Source organism: Leptosomus discolor, chromosome 1 (assembly GCF_034619465.1).
Source record: "Leptosomus discolor isolate bLepDis1 chromosome 1, bLepDis1.hap2, whole genome shotgun sequence".
In the NCBI taxonomy this organism is placed as follows: domain Eukaryota; kingdom Metazoa; phylum Chordata; class Aves; order Leptosomiformes; family Leptosomidae; genus Leptosomus; species Leptosomus discolor.
The window spans coordinates 49,681,542-49,695,563 of record NC_141391.1 but is presented as its reverse complement, the minus strand read 5'-3'; positions in this window follow the sequence as shown (position 1 = coordinate 49,695,563).

Below are 14,022 nucleotides of genomic sequence, written 5' to 3'. Positions count from 1 at the left end.
CCACTGTTCATTTGAATTGAACTCAGGATTGCCTCAAAGTACAGAGCATAGGCTGAAACCAAGTGGATTTGGGCTTCCATGGAACAAGCTAGAATTTAACAGCTGCCTTGTTGCTGAAAGCACCCAAATTGATTTCAAATTGGTCTGATTTCTTCAGCCAGTAGTTGTACCTCGGACTACCCAGGGTTAAAATTCCTAAGTCTGATGCACCTACAGCACACAGATTACAGACAGTATTAAAGACCTGAGACTTGTTTGTTTCTTTATAAGGATATACCTGTTTTCACACATCACTTCTGCCTTTGCAATGATTATAGAAAGATACATTTCCTGAAAGTATCTACCAAAACGTCACATTTCTGCAATCCTTTTCCAGACAAAATTCCAAATAAAGCTTAAGCGATGTTCAGCTAAGTGAAAAATAGGACAGTCTTTCATCATGATTTATTTTTAAATTACAGCTCTGTCTCTATATTAATATGATCCTCTAGTGCTTAAATTTCCACAATAACCCCTGTACAAAAAGGGTATGTCAAAAATGACAAGTGTAACTGTCACTCTGTTTTTATGAGAAGCTAAGATTTTAGAGTTTTTTTCAACTGTCCGTGTACTTTAATCAATATAAATATTTTATTTGGCTTTTTCTATGTACAGCCTAGATTTTCAGCTGATCAGAGGATATAAACTATTACGTTATGGTACCAGATATCTTGTACACCTGTTTCAACTAAATGCTGTAGATAAATCAATATAATATAGTTACATTTAGTTGTCTTATTTGATTCATGAATGTATTTTCTTATTGAATGAAATTGATCTTTTCAAATTTGTTAAATATAAAATACTAAGAATATAAGGTTATTTGGGTTTTTAGAATGAAAAATGGTTTCCATTTCTAATCTAGCTAATGGATTTTTTAATGATTCAATTTCTCAACGGTTTTTGATGACTTTTACCAAAATCTGTTTCAAGTGAACGTCTCTGGGTGCTTGAAAGATACATGCCATGTGTGCAAATACACCAATTAAATATATTTTGGTATGTTTTCAATATGCAAATTATAGTTAATGTTTTTTATTTCAAAGAAATATGCTTTTCACCTTATAGCACTAAATATATTTAAATAAGGGTAATATCCTTTAAAATAATATATGTAAATTGTGTCTGCCACTCATTTATGTTAATTAATGTATATCTCTCTAGAAGTAGCTGCAATTAAAAAAAAAAAAAAGCAACAAAGCTGTCTGTGGAATAAAAAGCTAATTAATGCAAATAAAACTGTCACAATCTGGTTCTAAACAGACCTGCACTTTTATGAATTGTTTTGACACTGTATTCCTATGAAAAGTGGTGTATTGTAGCACTAAAATTATGAAAAGAGACTTGGTAGGAACAGTTCCTCTCACCTTGCAGTAAACATAATGATGTAAATATCTGCAACTATGTTAATTACCCTTGACTTATTTCATTGTCGTTACAGGTAAAGGAGCACTTTTAGAAAGTTTTCCATGTGGTCTGCTTGAGACAGCTCGCTTAAGTTTCACTAATGCTGTTCCTCTTCATTAGCTATAAAAGCAGTAGAGACAACTAGCTGAGATATAGGTGTCTAAAATATAAACCAGGGGAATTCTACCTTCTTGGTTTAGAGCTGCATTTACAGTTCATACTCTCTGTATTTAAACAGGCAAAATTGTTGATACAGAGATAAAAATTATTATGAATGTTTCTAGTAATTTGAAATTGCTTGGAAAACCCCATTACTGATTCTAAAGAAACTGATACTTGACACTGTCTCCTAATGTCCTCAATTTCTGTGGCTTCAGTTGTGTTGGAAGGTTCTATGACTAGTCTTCCAACACACCAGGTCTGTGATTAGGGGTGTTGGACGGGAGAGAAAGCTACTAGAAAATTTCTCAATGTGACTTTACTAGCAGTTTAAGTGTTGGTATTTATTAATTTTTTGCAGAGTCATGAGCTAACGCTGAGTTTAGTTACCTGCTAGAATTTATTTCTAATGTTTTAAAAGACTACATATTTCAATGTTTAAATAGGCATTTGACAATTTGGAAGGTGGCTGATGAATACAAATAAACCTGACAGCTGTGTATTGTCCAATGACAAACAAGCGCAGAAACAACTCTGAACACTATATTGCTAGCTTGTGATATCCTGAAAAAAAGGATACTCAAAATATAGTATTCTTGGAGCACCTCACTATAATTATCTGAAAAGCCAAACAGAAGATCATCATGGCTGCTGACACGACAGAATGTGGCAGGACTTTAAATGCAAGCTCAGTAGAACTGTAGCCCAAATATGAGAATAATTTAGGTTGATATCATATTTAAAAGTTAGATTGTGACCCCATATCATACATAACAACAACAATTTTTGATTTATGATTGCAGGAGAGAACTGGAGTTCTACATGATCAAGAGAGTTGATGGAATTCTTCCCAGTTATCTGACAGAAATACATGTATTTCTTTGTGATGGATTGTACTCGTTCTGTCTGGGATGGAGTTAACTTTCTTTGTAGCAGCCAGTATGGTGTTATGCTTTGCATTTTTGGCTAAATCAGGGTCGGTAACACAGCAATATTTTTTCTGTTTCTGGACAGCGGTTGCAGAGCATCAAGGCTTTCTCTCCAAACCCGGGCTTCTCTGAAAAACTCATAAGCTGGGGTGGCCAAGAGGTTGGGAGGGGATATCTCTGGGACAACCGACCCAAACTGACAAAAGGGGTATTCAATACTGTATGATATTAATGATATTCATGTTCAGCAATAAAAGCTCAAGGAAAGGGGGGGGGGGGGGGGGGGCGGGGGGCGGGATATGTTAACTAACTGGTCTGGACTGTTAATTTCATGGTGCTTTTTTGATTTTGTTTTGCTTTGGGTTTTTTAAAACTGATTTTTTTTTTTCATAATATCCATAGACAGAATTTAATCTCATAAGAAAATTTTCTACTGTTAAGTTCTGTTTCAGGTGCTCTTCCCTAGTACCATCAGCTTTGAAGTTAAAGCAATAGAAGCCATACATTATTTTATTAAGCTCCAGGGAGGGAAGAACGCCTTTGTATTAATTATAAGTCATTTCAGCTTTCATTCAAAACTTTAGCATACCACCCCAACATAGGCTGAAGAAAATGCTAATGCACAGATATTTTGGTAGGAATAGAAAACAACAACAACAACAACAACAACAACAACAAAACCCAAAACAAAAAAAACCAAACCAAAACAAAATAAATGAAAGAGAGTGGTTGCAAGGGTGACATAGTGGTATTCTCCTATGTCAGGTGCAGGTAACATGGCAAGCAGTTGAATTAGCAGGGAAATGAGTGGAATATTGATAGATGTGTCTAATTAATTAATACAAAAATCAGGAAATATTCACTAGGCTATAACTCCATCTCAAGGTTTCAATGTATTTAAAGCATCATAATTCACAAAACTGGCTGTTTATTTCTGTTACAATGCTCATTCATTTTAATCATCAGCCTCTATTAATGATGAAACAGCTGCTTGCATACTTTTATTTGAATAAAACATAAAGCCTGTATTATTCATGTTTCTTATTGTCCATAAGGAAAGTTCTAATATCCAGTACCCATGTTGCTGAATCTATCAATTAATTAGTCAAGTTATCATTAAAAGGGAACTTCTGGCTGGGGTTGTTTGTAATTGCTATGTCTGGCAGTGGAAGCTGTAACGTTTGTACTGGAGTGCTTTGTACATTGCCCAGTTTGCACCAGAACTGTATCAGAAAACACAAGCACCTGCATTGGGACACATGCTTTTGTGACTTGTTGAAATGGGGTAATGCTTGACAGCAGGCTTCATCTAATTCCACAGCACAGATTGAGTGAAGCTTCTGATAGCCAATTTGATGAATCAGAAAAAAAAAAAGATAATTGTGTTAAAGTAATAATCTGTGTCTAAGAATTATACCTCTTCTGAAGGCTACACAATATTCCAAAGAATGTGAAGTAAAAGTTCCTAATTTGAGATATATTTGAAAGAAGTACTAAGCAGTTAAAAAAAAAAAAAAAAGAAATTATCTGTAATATAAAAATTATTTTAAAAATGTAAATTACTAAATTGACAACAGTTTATACCTGTGTCCTGCCCAATATTTACATTCCTTTTACTTTATTGTATATATTATTCTCATTTGTGAGGGGTGGGGAGAGGGGGGGATATTCTTCAGAAAAAATCTAATATTTGGTTAAATACACATTCAATCTTTCCATCACCTATTCTAGATAGTATAAATGGTACCTTCATTTGATCTAGTAATGCACCCTTGAAAGAGAATTCAAAGTGTTCTGCAGTTGTTTTATAACTATGATGCCTCGGCAAAAAAAAATTTACCCTTGGTGTTTAATTGTTTTTAGTGTCATTACTTCATTAAAAACAAAAGAAAACGGAAGATACTTTACCTCTTGGACTACTTACAAGATCAAGGATGAAATCAAAACTTGGGAAATATTAGTCTAATTTTTGCTCACATTGCATCTAACAGATGAAGGAATAACAAAATGGAATACCTACCTGTATGCATTTTGACATTTCCCGGGAGAAACTACTTTTCAGTTGGCTATATTGAATGTAAGCACTTTTAGTTACTTTATTGATACTTTCATTATGCAAGAAAGAATGCCAGATTTCTCATAAGGGAACTAATACCTAAGGAACTACTTCAAAAAAATGGAAAATTTGTGTTCTTGTCTTTAATCTGGTGTTGGTTTATGCTTTTCCTATCAAACACCACTATATAATTTTGAGAAGGCCCTCAGATCTGTTGCTATTATTACAAGTTAATATCCTAATAAAAAACATTTTTATTTTTCAATAAATCGAACAATTTCAACAGAAGTAAATAAAAGTTTCTACTCTTCTCATACTCCTGTCAAACAACCTTGTTAGTAACATTTCCTCAAGTCCTTTCTTGAAGAGAACTAAGATTTGCAGTCCATTCAGCAAAGTATCTCCCAACCCTATCATTGCCATCATACAGGTAGTTCTTGGCATGTCTAGCAGCACGTAATTAGATGTTTATAGAAATTTAATTTTGGCAAAGGTTAGGTTGCACTCAAGTCAGAGTTGCCGTGTTTTAAAATTTTCAATTTATCTGCAAAATAAGAAGAATGGTTTATTGCTTCAGAACAAAGCTCAACTGAGATCCAGGTTTTTTCTCTAAAAGTGACTATAATAGGAAGTAAACACATTATTCATGAGTACCTCTTAGGCCTTTTCAGCTGCCTTTACTCTGGAATTTCTTGAACCTGATGTGTGAGGTCTATTCAATTACTTTTAACTGGTCTTCTTACAAATGTTTTCATAGTTTCCCCTCTTGAACTTGTGAAAAATTTTGCATCAGTAATATCCTTTTGCAACTTGGATGACACCAAAGACTTTCCTTGATGTGTCTGTGAAGAGATATATCTTTATTATGAATTTTTGTCCTCCTATTTAAATTCGTGGTCCTCATTTCTGGTTTTGGAACAGACAGTGAAGAGTTGATCGCTACCCGTTCTGTTCATGTCACTCACAATTTGATAGACTTCTACAATACCTGTTTTAAGCCATCTCTTTTTCAAACTGAAGACCTCCACAACCTGCTCAGTCATTCATCATATGGAAACTGTTTTACAACTTTGAGATAGGACAACCTCACCAAAACAAAAATTCAAAACCAAAACTAAAACCCAAACAAACAAACCACCACATTATGTAATGTGGGCAAAGCATGGATTTGTCAGGAGCATACTGATTTTTTTTCCTATTTTTTAGTATTTTGGTTTTATTTTTTTCCTTGTAATTTCTTCTTTTTTTGGCTGCTTTTCAATTACTATCAAAAGGTGACATTTTCATAAACTAATTATCATAATCGCTTTTTACTGCTCCTGTGTGGCAGCAGTCAGAACAGAGTCCATCATTTTATATGTGACGTTGGGATTGCTTTTCAGCAGGTACATAATTTATGTTTGCACTGAATCTCTTTGGCAACTTTTCTTCCTGGTCACTCAGTCTTACAATGCTCTTCTACAGTCCTTCCACAAGTGTGCTGACATCATTGCTATCTTGAAGAGTCCTGTGTCATCAGCTATATTTCTCATCTTTCTTTCAATTCCTCTTTCCACGTCACTTGTCAATATTTTAAACAGGACAAGTCATTCACATAGACCCCACAGATTTTTACCAGGGATCATTCTCCATTGCAAAAACTAATGATTTACTCCTGTCATGTTACCTGTCCTGTAACTAATTATTTATCCATAAAAGTATTTGTCCTTTTATCCTATGCTGTCTTAACTTCATTAAAAGCTCTATGTGAGAAGCTTGTTAAAAGCCTTTGTAAACCGAAGTATACAAAGGTTGGACTTGATGATCTTGAAAGTCTCTCCCAACCAAAACGGTTCTATATTTCTATGATTCTATGATTCTATATCTTGTCCCTAGATTACCCTTCCATGGGTTTGTTTCTCTTTCAGACTAACAGCTATTAGATGTCCAAGCCCTTTCATAGGGGAGTCCCTTTGTAAGTCTGGATGCAAAAGCTTTTCCATTGCTTTAAAAAGCACGGGTCTTTTAGAATGTAGTCTAGTACAGAGAAACCCACTGCACTGAAGATATGTATAAATGTCAAAGCTTTTGTCAATATTTAATCAGAGAACTGAATTAAACATGATTTTCTCAACAGAATTTCATCTTCCTAAGTGATAGTTAATACAGATAACTTATTCCTTGTAAATGTCTCCCTTAAAAAGCCTATTTACCGTCAGACTAGGACCTTAAGGGACTCAAATAGAAAGTTTCCAAGTGGGAACTAATGAAATATTTTTCCTTTTATGTTAAATTAGATGTCAGTAAAATATTAGTTGTATAAGACATAGAAACGTAGTTTAAATCCATTTGAAAAATGCAGCACCATTTCTGAAAAGAGTTCAAGCAGTATTCAAATCTTCTTTGACTGATGCCAAATGAGAGTTCACGCCAATCATAAAACACAAGCAGCAGGAATACTCATCAAGGCTGTCAGGTTTCCAAGACTAACAGGGCTCCCATGCTGGTTGACGAGACTGAAGAAGTTATATTAAAAAGATTTGTGATCTTCTGTACAACAAGAACAACAAATTTCTACTACCCTTTGTAAAGACAACCAAACATATAAGTCTTTAGAATAATGACACAGCAGAGAAATTCTCCATATCAAATACTGGACTCGTGAGTTACTCAGGTCTAGATAATGACTCTTCCTATGTGTCTATGGGGAGAGGTAAGTTCCCTAAAGCATATAAAAATTCCTGTCAGACATTATCTTTTTTAGCTTCCAATTTGTTAGAAAAAGGATTTCAGTCCCGTGTAAAATCAGATAACAGATATCAACCATCAGGAAAAGAAAAGAAAGCATAATAAAGCCTGCAATTCCAGGAACATAGTCAGAAAAGTCACTTACCACACAGGTGTGATGAAAGTGCATTGTAACTTGCACTATGAGCAATTCTATGAATCTTTAATTTCCTGTGCTATCTCAGGGCCGTTCTGCAAATGTTTTATCATAAGAAATGTCGTGGAGTTCAGTGAGATTACTCACAAGGGTAAGTCAAAAGACAAGTCTGGTGTAGCTTATAAGATCAAGCTACAAATGCTGAAAAGATTCACCTTTCAAGTTCTTTTGATCATGTACATCCATCTTTTCTTTCCTTCTTTTTTCAAAAATATCACAACTTGAAAAACAACTGTGACAAAGTATTTCCATTAATTCAAATTCTTCCTTAGTTAAAAAAAAAAAAAAAGGAAAAAGGAAAAGATACTCACTTTAATTCATTATAAGACATAGGAACATAAAAACAATCATTGATTTGTACAAGAGTTGCAGTGATGATTAATAAACAAGAAATATTAAGAAAAAATAAAATGTTGTTATGTGTTTAGATGTTTAAAGATGTCACTGAGGAAAATGATATAATTTTTTAATCAATTACCTAATCAAAGTAGCTGTTAAAAAAACCAACTGTCAACATGGAGTTATTTATCTATGCAACTTTAAAAAACACTGTACTAGATCATCAGGTCTTATTTTTCAGTACCTGAGGAGCTTTAATTCAGATTTCTGTATTTTATGACGGCTCAGCCATGAAAATACAAATGCCAGAAAATAGCATTACGATTTTAAGAACTTAATTTGCCAAATATGACTAACTACTATTTTTAATTTTGGGGTTTTTTTTTGCATTGCATTCTAAAATATTTACCAAATCTAATGTTATGTTTTCCGAAATCTTTGAACTTAATGAAATAATTTTATTGTTATTAAGAGGCAATATTCTAATTACAATTAGTAGCACATATACATTATGTTATTAACATAGATGTATATTTAACACTCCTTAACTGAGGGGTGACAGTGCAGGACATAGTAGTATATAATGTAATAAAGGCAAAATCATTGTTTAATTACTAATCTAAGTAATTATAATGCTACACAATAGAAATTTTTGTTTCTGTTAGGAGCTAGGTTTGTTAGCCTGTTATGAAAACAGACTCATCACTGGTCTTGTCAGTCCTAGAAAACAAAGTGCATTTTTATTCTCCCGTCAAGTATTTGCTGTCTCATACAGACTTTAATTTATTCCAGTTTATAATAAAAAGTTATTGTAGAATAGAGAGAAGGGGGATTGGTGTACTCTACAGTGAAGTCGGGAAAAAATCCAGTACTTCAGAAGTGAAAACGTAAATTTACATGAACTGCATATGAATCAGGATTTCATGTTAGTTTGAATCTTTCTGATAAACACGTAAGAAAAATGAACATGAAACCTATAAAACTTTGTCTGTCTTCTTTTTTTTTTTTTTTTTTTTAAAAAAAAGTCTCAGGAAAAACATCTTTCTCATGGATAGAAAATTCTTATGGAGGATTTTCTTTGCTCCTGTGAACCAAGTTGTTTTCATACTTCACTCGATCTCAAAACGTGATGTTAGGAGTGAAGACTGATTGACTCTCTTTCCTGAAAAAAGATGCCATTATTCACAATATAATCTATCCCACTCCTTCATGACAAATAGTGTTTAATACATTGTAACTAGACATTATATTCTGTAGCTAAGCAATTTGTCCAAGAATAAAGTCTTGTACTTGTAAGACACTGTAGGAAACACAATTAATAGATCTGAATGAATGCTGTTCACATTCAACTTCGGCTGCTTATGTGAAATTTGCCAACCAGTGTGGAAACTTACTTCCCAACAAAATAATTTCAAATTAATTAGGATCATATCAAAAAAAGACAGTCATCTTTTTCTTTCTGCTCTGAAGATCTGCAACAGCCTATCAACTATTTCTGCTTAATGCATTTAGAGAGTTGACTGTTGACTACAGACTCGTGTGCAGACCTTGTTCTTGTAAAGATTTCAGACTCTACTGTTTCGGCTGTAGTGAGTTAGATCTCTTTCAAAAGTACAGATCTATAAGCAGAGACTATGAATCCAATTCTACTAAAGAATGAACTGCCCTGTCATTCATGATAAGGCTATGTCCTCATTTCACACACATTATATTTCAGTAGTCTATGTCACTATTTCGTTGAAGACAAAAATATTGTCCATCAACACTTAAAGGAATCAGCACATTCTGGTCAGAGGAACCAAAAAACCTCTGTTCCAGAATGTTTTAAGAACTGAGGTGTGGTAATTAAGTATTAAACTCATGGCAATACAGCATAATTACAAAATAGCCTCCATTCCTCTACACAAAGAAAAGAAGGGAGAAGTGGTGATTTGGGTAATTCCAGCTCAGTATGCAAGGTTGTAAAATAAAAAGGCTTGTGCTTTATAAGGCCAAACTGAATGAAATCTTGGGGTAGAAGAGATGGATTTTTACTAAATGTTTTGCCTGGAAGAGAAGGAGAAGGGAGTTAACTGCTTTATAGGAAAAAGAGCTATTTTAATTTAAAAAGAATGTTACCTTGGAAAGAAATGAGCATGAATAGACCATAAATTAAATTTAGCCCAGAATAAGGAACTGGTACAGAACTAGATTTCTTGAAGAACCTTGACAAATTAGTGAAGGCAAAAAGATATATTTTGAAAATACAGCTAAATAATAAGCGTGTGACATCACCATGACAGAAAGAGTATGGGCATGATCAAAGATCTTCCTTCAAATCCTATATCCTGTGTTCTTCTAGAAGACCACACAAACTACAATATGATGCAGAAAAATGCTACGTGATACATACTGGGAATCACATATATGGCAAATCTGTGTTACAGAGTATGTACTTTATGCCACTTCTAGCAGGAAATCATATCCCTCATACATATTTTCAACTCATAAACCAAGTCCAAACACTTTAATTCGTTTTTATATTTTAATTGTTTTGAATATTGTTGGGTTTCTTCAGACACAGGCGGCTTGCTGAGTTTTTCTGATTATTTAGTTTATTTTTTCTATTATAACACCTAAAAAATAAAACAAAAAAGGTCAAGAAATTCCCCTGCTACTTCCTGCTTTTTGCTTTTCAACATATACTGGAACATCTCAAAGCCAGTTCTTACTTAATTTGTAAATTAGTCTTTTCAAGTGTTCATAAATGCACTAGAATGACACTAGCTTGCTGGAAGCAGAGTTTTCTTTTTGCTTGTAGGACCCATTCTGGGAGTATTCCTCAAGAAGTTTATTATGCTGAAAGGCTTCAAGAAATACATTTTCACGTCAGCTTTTGTAGCACTTGGTCACAAATCACTTTTGTGACCACTTATTTCATTGGTATCATCAGTTCTAAAAGAACCTCCTGTTGCTGGTTGTTTTTCAGATTGCTTAAATGTCTGCTGACAGTCAAAGAAAATAGTTCTGTTGTGTTGCTTTGGTTTATTATTATAATGAGGAAGTTGGGTTTTCTCAGTTCTACTCTAATACTTCCAATCAATACCAGCTAAATACTCAATTTTCAAGTATGTTAATCTCTGTTCCTTCAAGATGGGTGGCAATGGATAAGCAGTACTTTCTCTGTTTTGAATACTGAAGAAAAAAAAAAAATCTCTTTCCAAATCTGAACAACTGAAGGCTGCTCATGCACTGTTTTTTCCTTCATTTCCACATGGGTCAGTATTTGAACCACTAAAACCCAGATTTGTTATGGAACTTTTTTTTCAGTGGAAATTATGTTCCAGGGACAAAGGTGGAGGAGGAGAGGAGAGGACCTAATCATATCCAACTAAAATTTTTAAATTTTACCTGAAATATCTGGACATAATCTTATTATGAAATTATGAAATCTCATTATGAAATATGATATATTAGCATGTACATATAAAGCACCCCTCATTACAGCAAGTTTGAAATAATGCAATTGTAAATAGGATTCTGGACACCAGGATGGATTTCTGTATACTCTGGGCCAGGTTCTGTTATTCATGATTATACTGATCTTCAGGGTACTGTACTTCAAATGTTGCTATCTAAAATTAGGTTTCTTTAGAAATGGATGATAGTGCCTAAGGACCAGCTTCTTCTAACCTAAACAGTAATTTAAGTGAATTATAAGGTTTAAAATCTTAACAAGTGACTCCTAACCTCTTTTCAAGAATTACCTGATCTCTGAAGTTGCCTAAAAGCAGCTGGTTCCTCTACAAAAAAAAAAAAAAAAAAAAAAAAGATTATAAGTCTAGATCTCCTGATGCTTGGCTGAGTGAAGTAAACTTTGACTACTGTCTTCTAGATCTGACTTCCAAACTACACAGTAGTACAGCTTCAGAAAATGATTTAAAGCAGGTTCATTCTCAAGGTGTCATACCAAAAAAAAACAGTCCAATATAGCAGTCTTTGACAGTCAGACCAGACAGAACCATGCAAGAGGTATCACAAACTGGCTGTTAGCCATCACTTTTTAGATGAAAGAGGAAACCAACTACATAGACATTCCAAGAGCTGTGTTTGAAAACACCTAGATATTTCCTAATTCAAACAAAGTAATGACTACCTGCATCTAAGCTTACTGTTCAAACACTACTCAAACATGTCATGTCAGTATAGCCTAATTAACACCTGCTGACCACCTTGTCAAAGACTATATGTCTATACATAAGTTGTCTGACTACATAAAATTATTATAGTTCAGTCTTATTGTCTGTTTTGCCACCTAACTGTAGGCATATGAGAAAACAAATTTTGAGATAAACACTACTCTCTTTTCTGTATCTGATCCCAAAGACTTTTAAGAAGAATTTAGCTATTAAAACAGTGGAACACAGCAGCTTTTTAAAGACTTATGAGAGCTGATGGCAATATAACTCCATAACCCACTGAAACACTAAACATTTAGAAGTCTTAAATTATAAATAATACGAAAATATATTTTCTTTTTGAAGTGTCACGCTGAAAAAGAGCATCTCACTCTTGTCCTGAGCACACAGCAAGTGTCACATATCATGAGAGCATTTTCAGTTCCAGTGAACAAAAACCTGAAGAACTAGATACAACTGGAAGTACTCTTTGTCTTCAGAGATGGCACTATATTTATAGATATGCAGTGTTACTCATTATATACCATATTAGTCAGGATTACATTGCCATAAACTTGATTTTAGATTAAGTATGGTTTTAGGCAATAATCACATGGTTGATCTTATTGAGCACACCATCAGCTGCACCTGGCAAAGGTGCACAAAAATGGAATAATTTCCACTGGTGATGAATCTAATTCTTTATTTGCTCACAAATAATGTACTCCACCTATTGTTATACTTTGTCTCTTCATTTGTACTCCTTTTTCTCATAATTTACTGTTGTGAGTTACATGATTTTTTTTTACAAGACTGAAATGACATTTTAATCTTTAAAAAACTTAACTAAAAAAGAATATAATAATAAATAAATATTTTACAAGTAAGTGCAAAATCAATTATGTCCTCCAGTTAAATCTAGGTACCTAATTATATAGAAAGAAATGAGTGTAAGTAAAATTACTTACTATTTAGCAATTTTTTTTTATTTTTAACTACTTTTAACTGTTACTATTTTTTGGTACTAGTTTTTAACTATTACTATTTAGTGTACTATTTAGTTTTGTATACATCACAAAAACACACAACCTTTACTTTTTCTAGAGTTTTTAGTAGTGTTGTAATCTCAAATTAATTGCCTAACATAGAAATAACACTTGAACCATTGTTTATTAAAAATATCAAAGACAGTCGTACCTTGATAGCTTTATTTTTATTCAAAAACATCACAATAGTGAACATAGATGCCTATCACAGATGCCTATAATCAATTCAAGCATTACTCAGGCAAACAGTGCTTTAACTTATAACTTTCACATACTTCTTTTGCTTCTAAGCAGACATAGCTCCTGAAGTTTCACTTCTTTCAAATGTATGTGTCACGGAGTTGCTAATTGTATGTCTTTGCAGTAACCTAAGGATGCTATCCAAATATTTATTGTCAGATTCCTCTTCATGTCTGGGAGCAGCATATTAACTGCTCTTCTTAGAAGAAAAAATTGACCTAGTTCACACAGTGAAATCTAAAAGATGTTCTGAATGCAAATCCTGAATAAAGGATAATGTCCAGGTCCCCACAGTGGTAAACTGTCAAACCCCTCTGTTCTCCTCAGCAGGTTTCCTTTTGTGGTTCCCATTCAAAGGAACCAGACACTGCCTGCACACTCAGCAGGGTGCTTGGGCACCTGAGGCAGGATTTTGTTAGGCAGAAAAAAAGACTTTAACAACTGCGAAGCTGGAGTCTGCTATCAGGATCCAAATTTAATTCTTTGTTTGGCCTACTTAGTGTCTTTGAGCATAAAGAAACCTGACTATCATCTGACATTATAGCTGTTCTTTCTCTCACTATTGTTCTAAATTAAATGTCAGTAGGTGACAATCTCTATTTCATTGATGTTGTCTTAAAACTGCACAGAGTTAAACATGTATGGGTGCCTTCCATCCTAGGCAATATATTTTTTAAGACATTTCTTACCAAAATTTGAGTGTGAGGATAATGATATTAGGAGGTTA